Here is a 17,015-nt window from a genome sequence, read left to right as displayed (position 1 = left end):
CCACAATAAAACATCTTGCATTTCTCCACCTGTTATTCGTAACCTCACTGGTCCAGCAGTATTGTTGATTCCATTGTACTCTTCGATAACCCTCTTCACTGTCCACATTATCACCAATTTCAGTCACAAACTTGCTAACCATGGCTCCTGTATTCTCATCCAAACTGTTCATATAAATGATGCACAGCAGTGACCCAGCACCGAACCCCTGGGCACACTGTTGGTCACAGGCCTGCAGTTTGAGCAGTAACCCTCTGTGAACATGCTCTGTCTCCTACAGTCAATCCTGTTTTGTATCCAGTTGGTGAGCACTCTCTGGTTATGTGTGATCTAAACTTACTAACCAGTCTGCCATGCAGAATCTTGTCAAAGACCTTGATAAAGTTCATGTGGACATCGTGTACTGCTCTGCTTTGACCTCTCCCTTGTCTATCGCCACACACACATTTGAGGCATGCTTTCCCGTGCACAAAGGTATGCTGACGATCATTAATCTGTCCTTACCTTTCCAAAGGTATGATGATCGTTTCCCTCAGAATCTCCTCCAACAACTTACCACCCCTGCCATCGGTCTCACTGGTCCGTAGTAGCTGTCGATGATATAAATATCTCTGGGAGGGGCCCTGCAATTTCCTCCCTCGCTTCTCACAAGGCGCTGGGATACATCTGATCATGTCCCAAGGTTTTATCTAACTTATTGCATTTTAAGACATCCAGCACCTCCTGTTCTCCAATGTGAACTCTTTTCAAGACATCCCTATGTATTTTCCTAAGTTCCCGAAATCCGAACACAAATATTTGTTCAGTATCTCCTCCATCAGCTGTGATTCCACACAGACAGCGTCATTGACCTTTCACGGGCCCTATTCTCTCATGAGCTAATTTTTAGCCCTGGTTGAAACTTGTCAAAATGCTTCTGAAACTTCAAATATTCCTCTGCCGCAACTAGCGTCCCACACCCTTATCTATGCAGCCATTTAAGGTCACACCAAAATATAGAATCCAACAGATTTAAAAATATTTCCCTTTTATAAAATCATACATCTCCCATTGTTTCTAAGTATCTAGTTATCATTTATTGTCATATCCTTTAAAACACATTCCAGCACGTTCCCGACTTACTATCAGGCTAACACCGTTTGGTTTCAGACTGACTGCACAAAGGGTTTTGGGAATCCTTGTGAATCAATCTGAAACAGGTAGCTTAAAGGATCAGCAGGTCATAGAGAAGGCAAATCAAATGTTGCCATTTATTACAAAGGGAATGGAGTCTACAAATAGGGAGGTCTTGCTAAAACGATGCAAGGTACAAGTCAGACCACACCTAGATTATAATGAACAGTATGTGTGCCCTAAGGAAATACATTCTTGTATTAGAGGCAGGCCAAGGAAAGTTCACTCGGTTGATCCTGGAGATGGCGGGATTTTCCAATGAGAAGAGGTGGAGTAGATTGCCCTTGAACCTATTGGGGTTTTGAAGAATAGGAGAGAAATTGAATGAAACATCTAGGATTCGGAGGGGCTTTGACAGGTTAGAGGGGTCGTTAAGTTAGAAAATCAAACAGTACAGCAGAGTAATAGGCCCTTCAGCCCACCATGGCTGTGCTGACCATGATGCTATTCTAAACTAATCCCATCTGCCTGCACATGGGCGATATCCCTCTATTCTCTGCCTGTTCATGTTTCTGTCTAAATGCCCTTCAAATGTTTGCTCTCGTTGCCACCTCTCCCACCTCCTGAGCAGCTTCTACCCTGTCGGTAAAGACAACTGGCCTCATTCATCTCACTTAAAACTTCTCACTCTCACCTTAAACTGATGCACCCTAGTAATTGATATTTCTTCATTGGAAGGAGGATTCCAACTATCCACACTATCCACGCCTCTCCTAATGCTACATACCTATACCAGGTCACCCCTCAGTCTCCGATACTCTCGCAAAACAATCCAACTGCGTCCAACCTCCTTGCAGTAAACACATTCTCATCCAGGCAACATTCTGCCAAACCTCTGTTGCAACCTCCCCAAAATCTCCACATCCTTCCTGTGGTGTGTGGATGAGAACGACACGCAACCTTCCAAACATGGCCGACTGAAGTCTTATTCAGTCACAACTTGACATGCAAACATCTGTACTCAATACTGTGACCAATAAAGGTAAGCATACCATACTATCCCTCGACCAACACATCCTGTTGTGTTGTTATTTTTTTGGGAGCTATGGATTTGCTTCCAATGTCTCTCTGTTTATCAATGTTTCAAATTAGTCAATTAGTGTACTTTTCTCTTCCATTTGACTTCATAAATGAATCACTTCACACCCGTCCAGATGAAATTCAATTTGCTACATCTCTGTCCAGGTTCCAGCTGATCTACATACTGCTGCAATCTTTAACACTCTTCCTCACTATCCACAATTTCCCTAACTATCCCTAATCATTACATGCCTTTCCAAATGTCGTCTGAAAAATTACCACTCAAACTGCTGACCTTTTCATCTGATTCACAGACATAAATTACAAACAGACATCGCAGCACTGATCCTTGTGAAACACCATTGACCACAGACGTTCTATCAGAAATTGACCACTCCACATGCCTCTGTCTACTATCACCAAGAAAATGTTGTATCCAACTTAACAACGAGCATGGATTGTGATTTGATCTTCCTGATCCCCTTTGCAATTTGGAAGCTGTCCATTCAAAATGACTCTATATTTTGATTCCGAGATTAAATTGGCTGTCTCACGAATGCACTGACTGCGTCCTTTCTTCACAGCAAAACAGGGCCTTGTTTGGTTTTTGCTGACCCTGCCTAAATCCCTACAACCCCTCAATAATCACATTGCTGTCATGATCATTGTGCAGCCACACCTCCACAATAACAGTTCGATCATATCTGTTCTCTTCAGTTAATGCTGTCATTCCATCTGCCTTGTTGCAAATGCATGGCGCGTGTCACCGAGAGATGGCCTTTGAGGGATGGTTAGAGGTCACAGAGTGGGAGAGATGTTTGGGGGCGCGACAATGTTGCAGGGTTAAACATAGTTACAGATGCTACAGAATATCCGCATGAGAAAACATTTTATTGTTTGGAGAAAATTAGAGAGATAAAGCGTCTTTGACGAGATTCCAGAGATAGGGATGTGTATAGGGTTGTGGATCGTTACATGGACTATGTTGATCAGGGCGGAGAAACTTTCAAAGGATTCCATGATGTCGTACATTTAACAACAGTTGTGGGATCTGGAGAATATCACAGTGATAGGGAGGATGGTATGGACTGGAGAATATTACAGGGAAAGGGTGGGTAATATGGACTGGAGAATGTTGCAAGCACATGGAAGATGATATAGGCTGGATAATGCTGCAGCAATAGAGAGGAGTATATGGACTGGAGGATGTTGCACGGACAGGGATGAAATTGTAGACTGGATACAGTTAGAAAGAGAGATGAATTTATGCACTGGAAGGTATGTCAGAGAGAGTGAGTGGTGTGCATGCTGCAAGATACAACAGGGATAGGGAAGCTTGTAGAGACTGGAGGAGAGAGGGTGATTGAGAGTCTTGTGAGAGACCAGATTCACTTATGAGCATAGGATGTGCTACAGTGAGCAGAGCCTTTTGCAGATATAAATGAGGATACAATGGCCACAAAGCAGGCACACCTATTAATAGGTATATAGGAATTGAAGGAATTGAAGAGATTACACAGGCTAGGAGTGTTGTATGCAGTGGAGGAGATTAACCTGATAGGGAAGCTTTTAGAGACTCAACAATGTTAGGAAATAAGTGAGTTGCAATGGTGAGAGCAGGTTTCAACAATTCGGAGGATCGAGACCTGAAGGAGCTTTGACAGATAGCGATGGTACAGTAAAGGGAATTATAGTGGCTTCCCTTTCATAAGCAATCCATAAGTACTTAAAACAGCCTGTTTGACATAAGCATTATCTCTCGACCATTCATCAGACAGCGCTGCAAATACTTCACTGGCTCTGCCTACCAGCTTAGACTGAACTAGCATTACCCAGAAGATCTCGGACCACTCTACCTGTCTATGTAATCTTTCAAACGAAATACAGAGTTCCTTGACAGTAGAGTCACAGGTAGTTAGGATAGCGAAGAAGGCGCTTGGTATACATTCCTTTATTGGTCAGAGTATTGTGTACAGGAGTTGGGAGGTCATGTTGCGGCTGTACAAGACAGTGGTTAGGCCACATTTGGAATGCTGCATGCAACTCTGTTCTACTTCCAATCGGAAGGATTTTGTGAAACTTGAAAGGGTCCAGAAAGGATTCACAACAACGTTGCCAGGGCTGAGCTATAGGGAGAGTTTGAACAGGTGATGGTTGTTTTTCCTGGAGAGTCGGAGGCTGAGGGTGACCTCATAGAGGTTTTTCAATCAAGAGGGGCATGGATAGGGTAAATAGACAAAGTGTTTCTCCTGGGGTGTGCGAGTCCAGAATTATAGGGCGAGGTTTAGGCTGAGAGTAGAAAGACATAAAAGATAAAAAGGGATAACTTTTTCACGCAGAGGATAGTACATGTATGGAATGAGCTGCCAGAGGAAGTGGTGGAGGCTAGTACAACTGCAACAGTTAAAAGGCATCTGGATGGGTATATGAATAGGAAGGGTTTAGAGGGAGATGGGCCGGGTGCTAGCAGGTGGGACTACATTGGGTTGGGATATCTGATCTGCAGGATGGGCCCATGAATGGGTTGTTGAAACTGGAGGATGTTATGATTTGAACCACAGGTAATGTTTGATTGGATCTTTCAGCCAATCTTTCAGATGGTACAATTGCAACATTTAAGAAGCATGTGGATGGATATATGAATAGAAAGGGTTTGGAGGGAGATAGGCCAGGAACTGGCACGTGGGACTAGATTGGGTTGGAATATCCTCTCGGAATGGCTGGGTTGGAATGAAGGGTCTGTCTCTATGCTGTACATCTCTATGACTGTAAGATCAGCTGAATGGTTGAATCTAAAATTACCTGTGGTTCAAATCATAATATCCTCCAGGTTCCAGAAGCCATCCCCTGTCCCATCCTGCAGGTTCAATGAATCCCGGAACCTCTAACCTTCTGCAAGTCCCATGTCCCTTCCGACATTTGTACCATCCTCCAGGTTCTGCAGCCTTTCATACCTCATAACATGGCCCAGACTCTCCAACTCCTCCTTCCTCTGCAATGTTCCCCAGAAGAGCACTGGAGGATGGTGGCGGTTCCAGAGATATGGAGGGACATCAGGACGGGAGGATTTTGCAGACATTATGAATATATGGACTTGAGGAGGTTTCATAGTTTATGTGTGTTGTAGGGACTGGAGGAACCTACAAAGAAAGGGATAGTTTTAGATTGGAGGATTCAGCAGAAAACCTTTACGTGGTTAAAGGCAGGATTCTTAGCCGCGTGCAGGAACAAAGGGATCCTGTGTCCCTCAGGTTCCCACTCAAGTTGACAGGCTGTTAAGAAGGCGGATGGTGTGTTGGCTTTCATTATCAGGGGGATTGAATTTAAGAGATGTGAGATTTTGCTGCAGCTCTACAGAACCCCAGTTAGACCACACTTCGAATATTGTGATCAGTTCTGTTCACTTCATTATAGGAAGGACGTGGAAGCTTTAAAGACAGTGCAGAGGAGATTTAGCAGGATGCTGCCTGGACTGGAGGGCATGCCCATAGAAGGTAGGTTGTGGAATCTAGGGCTTTTCTGATCACAGCGAAGGAGGAAGAATGGTGACATGATAGAGGTTTACAAGGGAATGAGAGGCATAGATCGAGTGGATAACCAGAGACTACTTCCCATGGTGAAATGGCTATCACAAGGGGACATACGTTGAAGGTAATTGGTGAAAGGTTTAGCTTAGATATCAGAGGGATATGGGCCACGTGCTGGCAGGTAGGACTAGATTGGGTTGGGATATCCTGTCGGCATGGAAGGGACTGGTACGTTATTTACAAGAGTGTGGTGGGTGCGTGGAATGGACTGCCAGCCATTGTTGTAGATTCAGACACATTACAGACATCTAAGCAACTCTTGGATAGGCACATCAATGATAGTAAAATGTAAGGTATGTAGGTTCGTTTCATCTTCAGAGTAAGATAAAAGGTGAGCACAATAGTGAGGGCTGAAGGGCTTGTACTGGAATGTGCTATTCCATGTTCTAAATAGCAAGGGTTATGATGGCAGCAAGAGGTTCCGGAAAGTGGGAGAAGATGCGATCTGAATGAAGTGACACAAATAGGAGGCGTTGCTAAAGTTGTATGAGGTAACAGAGACAGCAATGGTCTGATGTGGAGCAGATGACCAGACTGCGAGAATTGTGGGGACTGGAGGCGCTTTCACAGGGAGAGAGGAGCATAGAGCCACAGGAGATTACAGAAATGTGGAGAGCTGTCGGGCCTACAGGAGTTCATGGAGATGGGGAGGTTGGGAGGAATGGAACAGTTTACAGGGATAAGGATGTTGGTAGAATGGGGTGTTTTACACAGACAGGAATATTTCAGGTGAATGGAGCTGAGTACAGAAATAAAGTGGGTTGTACAGATTGGAAAAACAAATAGACGTATGGAGGGTAGTCGTGACTGAAGAGGTTTATAGACACAGGAAGACTTAGTTTCTGCAGGTTATTTAGATAAAGGGGGTGTGGAATCAGACAGATTCTCCAAGTGATAAAGACAGCAATTTTGGTTGGAGACAGTTTCACAAATTAGGGAGCATTAGTAACCTCCTCCAGTTTGGTCAGAGTGGGAAGGGTTGTAGGGGAGGGTGATGTTTACACATGGAAGCTCTGGAGAAGATTGTGGAAATGAGTAGATGGATGGAGACACTGGAGGAGCTTACATTGACAGGGTGGGTGCTGGCAATGAAAAGATATCACATAGATAGTGGGTCTTGTAGGAACTGTATTGAAAGAGTCACAGGCATTGGAATGACTTCTGCAGATTGGGTGTATTACAGGGACTGAGAGGATTGTAGGGTCGCCACAGATTGATCGTGTCTTTAAGAATTTGTAGATACGGAAATCTAAAACCCAATGTATGCAGTCTTCATTTCAAGACCAGAGCCTTATTATCCCTCATCAGCCAAGGATCCCTAATCCTGCCAGCTTTTCCCTTTACCCCAATGGGGCATACTGGTCCTGAAATTTTAAGATCACTCTTTGAAAAGCCTCCCATTTGCCAGTTGTTCCTTTTCCTTCAAACAGACTCACCCAATCGATTAGAATCATAACGTGGAGATGCCAGTGTCGGACTGGGGATGTACTAAGTTAAAAATCACCCGACACTCGGTTCCAGTCCAACCGGTTTATTTGAAATCACTAGCTTTCAGAGCACTGCTTCTTCATCAGGTGGTTGTGGAGCACAATCCGAAGGTACAGAATTTATAGCAGTGTCATGGAATATAAATTCAAACAAATTTAGTTTAAGCCTTTCATCTGTTACAGTGATCACCAGCGCTTCCAAAGTGAGTTGGATTATAACTGGGCGTTGTGCAATTTTAAATTCACAGCATTGACGCTGGCCAGATCCTGCAGAATGACCCCAAACCTGGCCCTGTTCCAGTTTTCCTCTTCAATCTGTGGACCTGCTGATCTTTTTCCATAACTATGTTAAAACGAAGACAGTTGTGGGCACTGGACCCAAACTGCTCTCTGAATGACACTTCAGTCACTTGGCCGACCTCGTTTTCTGAGGGAGGTCCAGTGTTGCACCTGCCTGAGTAGAGTAGGGCCCTCTGCATATTGATTTAGGAACCTTCCTTGGACACATTTGAAAAATTGCCCTCCGTCCAGTTCTTTTTATACTCGAGGTGACCCAGTCAGTACAGGGAATATTAAAATCTCCAGTCTGCACTCCTCTATTATTCCTATAGTTATCTGCAATCTCTCTACACAGCTGCTCCTCTGGTATCTGTTGGGTCTACAACAGTCTGCAACACAGTCCCAACAATGTGACCACCCCCTTCTTTCGACCTTCTAACCACGTGGAATTTTAAATGAATATATGTTTTAAAAATTGGAATTAACAATCCATAAATAAATATTGATAAAAATCCAAACACTTGACCTTCAGAGAAAGACAACAGTTCACTCTAATGTGGTCTGCACGACATATCCACAGCAAAGTGTTTGCCTCTCAATGACCCTGTGAAATGGGCGAGACAGCTGCTCAGCTCAAGGGCAGCAAGGGATGGGCAACAAAGGCTAGTCAGCCAGAGACTTCCACATCCCATACCTGATTTTTTAAAAAAGTCCATTCAGATTGGTCCCAGCACAGATCCAGTGGAACAATGTCCTGGCCAATCACGTTGGTAGGTTTATGGACAGAGCTTTAAACTGACAGGGAGGATGCAGGGACAGGCTTCAGGTGAAAGGAGCTTTCCAAATCCAAAGGGAAAAGGTGAAGCATCAGAGCAGCGTGGGAATGTGACCGAAGACAACAGAAAGGAACAGGATGAGACAAAGTTTAACTAAAACTGGAGATCAGCAAATCCATTTGTGACAGGAAATTGTGGGAACGAGTAAATTATGTTTTTTTTATGAATGGACAAAGTCTCTGCAACAAGGTATATGGATTTGTGACACAGAGATAAAAGAGATTTAGACACCAGAGAGATGTGGTTACTGTGCGAACAAAAGGTGGAACGTAAATATTCAATGGTTCACAACCTTGTGCAAATTCAGGCAAAATGGACGACGCTCACAATAATGGGTAAGAAAGGCATTACAGAGAAAGTATTTGGCATCAGATCATGAAGTAGAGTCAGTCTGAATGTTAATTCTGGCTACTACTTGCCAAGGACACAAGCAGCAGAACAGTTTTAGACCACCCACCGAACAGCATTTCATGTCTCGTCACTGCAATAAATAGGGATTCATTGGAATGTTTAATAAAGGCATGGTGAACATTTAGTGAAACGTCAATATTCGCAATGTGTGGGACAATCACACTGACAACAGTGATATTGGAAGAGGACTTCAGAGAATTTTTTTTCAGTGTTTCTGAGAATAACACATTGTGCAACTGGCGAGGGACGTAACTGTCTCAGAGCGACTGTTGTGTGATAAAACATAGTGAATGAGTAATGTCACCTGGAGAGATTCTCTGGAAATTGTGATGAAGTGCAATTTAAAGAAATATAAAGTTTTAAAGCGAATCACAGAAAGGACAACTAGAAACAAAAATAGCCAATTACGTGGGTTTGAGAGGAGAAATGACCAAGGGAAACAGGCTAAGCAGACTGAAATGTGTGTCTGTAAATGAACAGTGGAAAACATTTGAAGGAACAGTTTAAAACACTCAACAAAAGGACATTCCACTGAAACAGATAAAAACTCAGCAAGAAATCCCCACCAGTCCCTCACTCAGGACAAAATGAATCATATTAGATTATGAGGCTGAGAAGATCACCACAAAGTACATAAAATCCTGAAGTAAGAGAGTTTTAGGATTAAGTTTTAAAGGGATTGTGAAGGGTCTGCTAGCAGGACGAGGGCAGTGGGAAGGGGAATCATTGTCAGGGTTTAATGACACGATAGGAACAGGGAGAGGTGAAGGTGCTGGAGGTAGTGAGAGTGTTTCAGAGAGTGGTCAGAGCCTGAACGGTGTTACAAAGCCAGTACAGATTGCTACAGCGAGAGGGGTTTGCACAGGTAGGGAGGGACATATGTATTTTTATTTATTCATTCATGGGATGTGGGTGTCACTGCCTGGACCAGCATTCTTTGACCCCATGCTAAATTACCCAGAGATTGCTGGGGCCCTTGTGGAAAAATATAATACTTTGCTGGACACAGGTGAAGTGCTGAATGACTGGAGGATCGCTAATGTGGTTCCTTTGTTCAAGACGGGCAGCAGGGATTGGCCAGGTAATTACAGAGCAGATAGTCTAACAGCAGGGGGAGGGAAATTATTGGACACAATTGCGAGGATGAATCAACACTTGCAAAGGTAAGGATCAACTCGGCTTAGTCATCACGGATTTGGCAGAGGAAGATACTGTCTGAGGAATTCAGTTCAGTTTTTTTGAAATGGTGCTTAATTATATTGATGAGGGCTGTGCAGATGATGTGGTTTACATGGACTTGAATAACTGGAAGGCTGGTTCAAAAGGACTGGGTTCCAAGGCAAGTTGGCAAATTGGATGCAAAATTGGTGGATAGAATACTTTCACCAGTGGATGTACCACAGGAATCTTTGCAGGAACCATTGAGCATTAATAACTCAGATGTGAAAGTAGAAGGTATCATTAGTTCATTTGCAGATGACATGAAAGGTGAGGGTGTTGTTCACAGTGAGGAGGATGGTCTCCGTCTGTAGCCCGACGTCGATCAGATGATAATCGAAGCAGAGTTTATTTCTGATTGAAGTGAGGTAATACTCTGTGGGAGGTACGATAAGCGAAGTACAGACATAATAAACCGTAGGTCCTTGCGGAGTACTGAGGAATACAGGGACCTTGGTGGACAAGTCCATAGATTCCTGAAGGTGTCAGCACAGGCAGACAGGGTGGGAAAGGCACCTCAACTGGGAGCGGGAGAGGGACCCATATCCTGTTGGGTGAATTGCTAGAGCTGCTTGAGATGATATAACCTGGTCTGGCAGGGTGTAGGACGTTAAATAAACGTAAGGCCAGAAAGAAGATTGAGGCTGGTACTCAAGTTAAAGACAGCAATTTCAGCAGACAAGGCAGGCAAGAACATAGCAGGGAATGACGGAAAACTAATGATTAAACTGCATTTATTTCAATGCAAGGGGCCAAACAGCTAAGGAAGATGAACTCAGGGCATGGATTGGAACATGGGACTGGGATATTATAGTATTTCAGAAACACAGCTGAGGGAGGGGCAGGACTGGCAGTTCACTGTTTCCAGGTAGAGATGATACACGAAGGGAAGGCAGGGGAGGACGTGTGGTGGTAGGTTTTGATTGCATGAAGCATCACAGCCGTATTTAGAGAGGATATTCCTGTGGGATCGCCCAGTGAAGCTATGTTAGTGGAACAGAGAAATAAGAATGGGTTATCACTTTGATACGATCGGACTGCTGACCCCAAATAATCTGTGGCAGACTGAGGAACAAATATGTCGGGACATCTTAAATATCAACCATAATAATAGGGCTGTTATGGTAGGGTTTTGAACTTTACAAACCTAGACTGGGACTGCCAGTGTTCAGTGTTTGCAAGGGAGGAGTTTGGTAATTGTGTTCCAGAAAACTGCCAATCAATTTGTAAATAGCCTGAAAAGAGAAAGGGGCAAAACCTGACCTCCACTTGGGAATTAAGGTCGGGAAAGTCACTGAGATGCGAGTGGGAAAGCATTTTGCCAAAGTGACCACAGTTCTAGTAGTTTGAAAACAGCTTTGGAAAAGGACAGGCCTGGTCCACAAGTGCAAATTATAAAATGAAGACTGACCAATCTTGATTGTATTAGCCAGGAATTTTCAAAATGTGATTGGGGAATGGAATTATTAACAGGGAAAGGGAAGTTTGGCAAGTGAGAATATTTTAAAAGTGAGATAAACGGATCGATCATCGCCAGCATTTTGTTGTTTGTGTGCAGGTCAATGCTGACAGCATTCGGAAACACTGGCTGTCTATTGAGGGTCTGGTCAAAGAAAAGGGGGCACATGTCAGGTATAGCCAGCTGGATCAAGGGAATTCCTGAGGATATACAGGGGCTGTTGGAATACACTTTGAGTAGAAAACAGGAATGGAGAAAGGCTAAATGAAATAGCCTCAGCAGAGAAGGAAAGGAGAATCCAAAAGTGATTGTATCAGTATATGAAGAGTGTATAAGTAACTCGGGACAAAATAGTGTCCATTAAAGATCAATGAGGCCATCGATGTGTGGAAGTGCAGGATATTTGCTAAGATCCTAAACAATTTTTTCATTCCCGAACTTACTGTGGAGAAGGACTGGGGAAGTCAGGGAACAAGAGTAACAGATTAGACCACAATTGGAGTTCTCTGCAATTCCAGTCTCTCTGCTACAGGAAGGATGTTGTGAAACTTGAAAGGGCTCAGAAAAGATTAACAAGATATTGCCCGGGTTGTTGCTGAATAAGCTGGGGTTACTTTCACTGGAGAATCGGAGACTGAGGAATGACCTTACAGAGGTTTATATGAACATGAGGGGCATGGATCTGGTAAGCATTCAAGGCCTTTTGCCAGAAGTTTGGGAGCCCAAAACTGGAGGGCATAAGTTTAAGGTTAGAGTTGAATGGTTTACAGAGGGACTCAAGGGAGAGCTTCTTCACACACATGGTGATGCGTGTATGGAATGAGCTGAGAGAGAAAGTAATGGAGACTGATACCTTTTAAATGTTGTAATTGTATCTGGACGGGCATCTGAATAGTAAGGTTGTAGACGTATATGGGCCAAATGCTGGAAAAGGGAATGGATTTATTTAGATCTTCTGGTAAGCCTGGACGAGTTGGGGACCGAAGGGTCTGTTTCTATGCTGTATATCTCTATGACTTGAAAAGAGTGCACGTTATAAAAGAGGTGGTGCTGGAGGTTTTAAAACACAAAGCTATGGCAATTCCCAGAACCTGATTAAGTGTATCACAGGACACTGTGTGATGCTAGGGAAGAAATTGTGGAGCCCCTAGCAAAGGTATGTGTACTACTGACAGCCATGTGTAATGGGCTGGCAGGCTGGAGGGTGGCATCATGGACAGTGAAGGAGGTTTTCTGAGATTACAAAGGGATCTTGATGAAGGGAGTGAATGGGCTGAAAAACTAGAGATGGAATTCAATCTGAATAAATACGCGGTAATGCATTTTGTAAAACAAACAAGGGTAGAGCTCATACAATTAATGTTAAGGCCTCGGTTAGTGTTTTAGAGCAGAGGGCACTCCGGGTTCAGGTACATAATTCTTGAAGTTTGCATCACAGGATGTATAAGACACTGCTTGGCATGCCTGACTATGGCTCAGTCCATTGAGTGTAGGATTTGGGACGTCATGTTGAGATTGCACAGACATTTGAGAGGCCTGTTCTGCAATACTCTGTCCAGTTCTGGTCACCCAGTAAACAGGGAGGATATTAGTAAGCTGCAAGACATTCAGAAGAGATTTACCAGGAAGGCTTGAGTTCTGAAAAATGGCTGGATAGGCTGAGTCTTTTTTTCACTAGAGCCTGGAGGTTGAGACATGACGCTTTAAAGGTTTATGAAAAAAATGAGGTATATAAATCAATTTAATGGTAGTTGCCTTTTCCTCAGGATGGGAGAGTCTCAAGAGGAGGGGCCACATTTTTAAGGTTAGAGGGGAGAGGTGTTCAAAAAAAAGATATGGGGCAATTTGCTACACAGAGGGTGGTTTGAGTGTGGAATGAACTTCCTGAGAAAGGGGTTGATGTGGGTACAATTACAACATTTAAAAAATATTTGGATAAACAGGTGAATAGGGAAGGGTTGGAGTGATATGGGCCAGCAACAGGCAGCTGGGAAGAGTTTAGTTTTAGATTATGGTGGGTATCAACTGAAGGGTCAGTTTCCATGCTGTATGGCTCTATGAGAAGAATATGGTTTGATTCCATTATTGAAGAAAGGATCAGGGCTGGGTTCACTGATGTGCATCATCGACATAAACAATTTGGTTGAAAATATAGGAGTGATTGTGCGAAAGTTTGTTGATGATCAAATGAATGGTGTCGTGGGCAGTAAATACGGTTATCAAAGGGGATCTTGACCAACTGGGCCAGTGGACCAAGGAATGAAAGATGGAGTTTAATTCAGGTGTTGGATTTTGTTAAGACAAACCAGGGAGGACGAATACAGTTAATGGAAGGGCTCTGGCCAGGGTTGTCAAACAGAGAGAGAGAGAGAGAGAGAGAACGACCAGGGGGTGCAAGTTACATTGTTCCTCGGAAGTGGCATCACAGGTGGACAGGGTGGGGAAAGCGACATTTGGCACATTTGCTGACATTGGCCAGCACTTTGTTACATACATTGGAGATATTTGTAACATTGTCCTAATTATTTCCCTTGGGCAGAGGAGGCCAATGAGTGACTCTAAGAATGGTGAATAACCAAGGGTAGGTGAGTCCAAAACTAGAGGGTATAAACGGGAGGTGAGAGAGCAAAGATTTAAGGAGGGAGCTGAGGTTGAACATTATTCACAGAGGATGGTGCATAGATGGAACGGACTGCCTCAGGCACCACACGTAGAGAAGAAACAAACATAAGAACAACAGTCACGTATGTGACGGGGATTTGACCCGATGCACACCTCTTCCCACCCTACCACTTCCACACCTCTTCCCAACCTACCTCTTGCAAAATTGCCATCCCGTATTCCCAATTCCTCCGCCTTCACTGGATCTACTCCCAAGAGAACCACTTCCACCACAAAACATACCCGATAGCCTCCTTCTTTCGAGACCGCAATTTCCCTTCCCACGTGGTTAAAGATGCCATCCAACGCATCTCGTCTACATCTCGCACCTCCGCCCTCCGACCCCACCCCTCCAACCGTAACATGGACAGAACGCCCCTGGTACTCACCTTCCACCCTACCAACCTTCTCATAAACCAAATCATCCACCGAAATTTCCACCACCTCCAAACAGACCCCACTACCAGGGATATATTTCCCTCCCCACCCCTTTCTGCCTTCCACAAAGACCGTTCCCTTCGTGACTACCTGGTCAGGTACACGCCCCGTACAACCCAGTCTCCAATCCTGGCACTTTCCCATGCCACGGCAGGAACTGGAAAACGTGCCCCTACACCTCCTCCCTCACCTCTATCCAAGGCCCAAAAGGAGCCTTCGACATCCATAAAAGTTTTAATTGCACATCCACTAATATCATTTATTGTATCCGTTGCTTCCGATGCAGTCTCCTCTACATTGGGGAGACTGGGCGCATCCTAGCAGAGCGCTTTAACGAACATCTCCGGGACACCCACACCAATCAACCACACCGTCCCGTGGCCCAACATTTCAACTCCCCCTCCCACTCTGCCTAGGACATGGAGGTACTGGGCCTCCTTCACCGCTGCTCCCTCACCACCAGACGCCTGGAGGAAGAACGTCTCATCTTCTGCCTCGGAAGACTTCAACCCCAGGGCATCAATGTGGACTTCAACAGTTTCCTCATTTCCCCTTCACCCACCTCACACTAGTTCGAAACTTCCAGCTCAGCACTGTCCCCATGACTTGTCCGGACTTGTCCTACCTGTCTATCTCCTGTTCCACCTATTCACTCCACCCTCTCCTCCTTGACCGATCACCTTAATCCCCTCCCCCACTCACCCATTGTACTATATGCTACTTTCTCCCCGCCCCACCCTCCTCTAGCTTATTCCTCCACCCTTTAGGCTCTCTGCCTGTATTCCTGATGAAGGGCTTTTGCCCGAAACGTCAATTTCGAAGCTACTCGGATGCTGCCTGAACTGCTGTGCTCTTCCAGCACCACTATTCCAGAATCGGGTTTCCAGCATCTGCAGTCATTGTTTTTACAGCCTTGCAGTGATTCCCCACGCTGTGTCACACAGCAGGGTCCTCCGTTGAAATAAACAGCCGTGAATGACATGTGGTTCAGTCTGTTGGAGACAGCAATTCCAGACAGATACAGTTCCCTCTTATAAGAACAAGCAGCACTGATGATGAATAACCTCAGAGAGAACCAAGCGATAGAGATTTACCGTGGACTCGATGGGCTGAACGACTTCTCAGCACGTGAATGATATCACACGTCTCTGCCATCCCTCTCCCTGTCTCTGTGACAGAGTGGCAGAGGGAGAAATAATGGCTCGTTTTTAATCCTCCCTTCCGCTTTGGACTGCGTGCAGCCCCGCAGCTCCTGGCTGTGGGAATGGTTCTCAGTGAGTGAGGGTTTCATTCGGAGTCGCTTCATCTGGGACAGTTGGGACTCAGATATTAACTGATGCCCGATTGCAACAAAGAAGCCGACGCCTGTGAAACAAAAGCCTTTCTGCTGGATTGTTCTCCGAAGATTGAATCTGAACATCAAATGGGCAGAACAAAAATGCACTTATTTGCATTTTGCTGAAAGAAGAGAGTCCACAGCCCATTTCTCTCTTTCCCACCAGCTCAGCATCTTTCTCTCTATCTCAAATAAATGATATTTGGAGGAAGTTCGCAATCAAGCTAAGTTCCAGCGGCGCTCTTGCACCTGGCTGTGCCCGTGAGAGGAAGCTTCAGAGCATATCCCCACTTACATCTTGTCATAATGCCTGCAAGTGAAGGGAAATGGCTCAATACTCTGCCAATAGAGACAGCTCAGTCCGCGGGGATGGGATAAACAGCACCGTCCCGTTGGGGACATTCTGCAGATTAGACACAGCGCACTTTATCATTCAGATCATACCAGAGTGAGAGCGCTCGAGAATGCCAATCGGACACTCGTACCTGTGCCAATTCGCGAGTTGCAAAAGATTGGTGAATGTGGAAAGTGAATTTGTTCACGTTTGAAGTGTTTCCAAGAAGCAGGAAGCAGAAGAAGATACACAGTGAAGCGATTGAGATCTGACTACAGGAGCAGTAAATAAGTTGTACAGCGCAGAGGAGAGCTTTGAAGTATTGAATTCTGGCTGATGGGCCGATCATGCTTTTACTCGGCCACGCTGCTACAGAAGCAACTATGTCAGTGTCTCTCAACATTGTGATGTCAAAGACAAATATCGCCGTTACACTGCAGGAAATTCCTTTTTCCAATGTAAGGCAGTCCATTTGTAAAGGTGTAGCTTATATATCGAATCCTTTCACATAAATAATTCCACTGCACCTCAGTGTGTTATATTGTCTTCTTTCCACTTTACCTGTCATTGTGCCTGCACTGAAGTTGATTTTCTCTTTCTGCGTGTCTTTTACAGTCTGGGTGATGTGATGCAGGTGTACTGACCTATCTTCTGACAGAATTTTCAACTTCACTTCAGCCCGCCTTAACTTCGCTATCTGATACCATTCCCGTTGTTTTGATGTTCAGCGCTCGTCTCAGAGGCAGCCTGCCCTCACCCAAAATAAATGGAAAACT

Source organism: Chiloscyllium punctatum, chromosome 13 (genome assembly GCF_047496795.1).
Source record: "Chiloscyllium punctatum isolate Juve2018m chromosome 13, sChiPun1.3, whole genome shotgun sequence".
NCBI lineage: Eukaryota > Metazoa > Chordata > Chondrichthyes > Orectolobiformes > Hemiscylliidae > Chiloscyllium > Chiloscyllium punctatum.
The sequence above is the reverse complement of the archived record's forward strand: the minus strand, read 5'-3'. Positions refer to the sequence as shown.